Below are 2,288 nucleotides of genomic sequence, written 5' to 3'. Positions count from 1 at the left end.
TTATATGTTATTACGATATAGCGTATAACGTTATATGGTATTACGGTATAACATATAACGTTATATATTATTACGTTGTAACGCATAACGGTATATAGTACTACGTTATGACGTATAACGTTATATAGTATTACGTTGTAACGTAAGACGATATTTAGTATTACGTTGTAAAGTATAACGATACATAGTACTACGTTATGACGTATAACGTTATGTAGTATTACGTTGTAACGAATAGCGATATATAGTACTACGTTGTAACGTATAACTTTATATAGTGATACGTTATGACGTATAACGTTGTGTATTATTATGATATAATGTATAACGTTATAAGGTATAACGTTGTAGCGTATAACGTTATATGGTATTACGTTATGACGTATAACGTTCTGTAGTATGATGATATAATGTATAACGTTATATAGTACTACGTTATGATGTATAACGTTCTGTAGTATGATGATATAACGTTTAACGTTATATGTAATTACTATATAACATATAAAGTTGTATAGTACTACGTTATGACGTATAACGTTATATGGTATTACGTTACAGCGTATAACGTTATATCGTATTACGATATAACATATAACGTTGTATAGTATTACGTTATGACGTATAACGTTATATAGTACTACGTTATGACGTATATAGTTATATAGTATTTCGTTGTAACGTATAACGATATATAGTATTACGATATAACGTATAACGACATATAGTACTACGTTATGACGTATAACCTTATGTAGTACTACGTTATGACGTATAACGTTTTACAGTAATACGTTGTGACGCATAACCTTATATAGTAATACGTTATGACGTATAACCTTATGTAGTACTACGTTATGACGTATAACCTTGTGCAGTATTATGATATAACGTATAACGCTATATGTTACTACGATATAGCATATAACGTTATACGGTATTACGATATAACCTATAACGTTGTATAGTACTACGTTATGACGTATAACGTTGTATAGTATTACGTTATGACGTATAACGTTGTATAGTATTACGTTATGACGTATAACGTTGTGTAGTATTATGATATAACGTATAACGTTATATGCTGTTACGATATAGCGTATAACGTCATACGGTATTACGATATAACGTATAACGTTGTATAGTACTACGTTATGACGTATAACGATGTGTAGTATTATGATATAACGTATAACGTTCCATGGTATTACGTTATAACGTATAACCTTATTCAGTACTGCGATATGACGTATAATGTTATATAGTACAACGTTATGACGTATAACGTTGTATAGTATTACGTTATAGCGTATAACGTTATATGGTATTACTACATAACATATAACGCTGTATAGTACTACGTTATGACGTATAACGTTATATGGTATTACGTTACAGTGTATAACGTTATATTGTATTACAATATAACATATAACGTTATATAGTACTACGTTATGACGTATAACCTTATACAGTATTACGATATAACGTATAACGTTATATGGTAATACGTTATGACTTATAACGTTGTATAGTATTACGTTATGACGTATAACCTTGTGCAGTATTATGATATAACGTATACCGTTATATGTTACTACGATATAGCATATAACGCTATACGCTTTTACGATATAACATATAACGTTGTATGGGACTACGTTATGACGTATAACGTTGTATTTTATTACGTTATGACGTATAACGATGTGTAGTATTATGATATAACGTATAACGTTTCATGGTATTACGTTATAACGTATAACCTTATGCAGTACTACGATATGACGTATTACGTTATATGGTGTTACGGTACATCATATAACGTTATATAGTATTACGTTGTAACGTAAGACGATATGTAGTATTACGTTCTAACGTATAACGACATATAGTACTACGTTATCACGTATAACATTATATAGTATTACGATATCACGTATAACGTTATATAGTAATACGTTGTGACTCATAACGTTATGTAGCTCTACGTTATGACGTATAACGTTATACGGTCTTACGATATAACATATAACGTTGTATTGTACTACGTTATGACGTATAACGTTATATAGTATTACGTTCCAACGTAAGACGATATGTAGTATCACGTTCTAACGTATAACGATATATAGTACTAGGTTATCACGTATAACGTTATATAGTATTACGAAATCACGTATAACGTTATATGGTATTACGATATAACATATAACGTTGTATAGTACTGCGTTATAACGCATATAACGTTATATGTTATTACGATATAGCGTATAACGTTATAT

Source organism: Bombus pyrosoma, linkage group LG10, assembly GCF_014825855.1.
Source record: "Bombus pyrosoma isolate SC7728 linkage group LG10, ASM1482585v1, whole genome shotgun sequence".
Classification (NCBI taxonomy): Eukaryota; Metazoa; Arthropoda; class Insecta; order Hymenoptera; family Apidae; genus Bombus; species Bombus pyrosoma.
The sequence above is the reverse complement of the archived record's forward strand: the minus strand, read 5'-3'. Positions refer to the sequence as shown.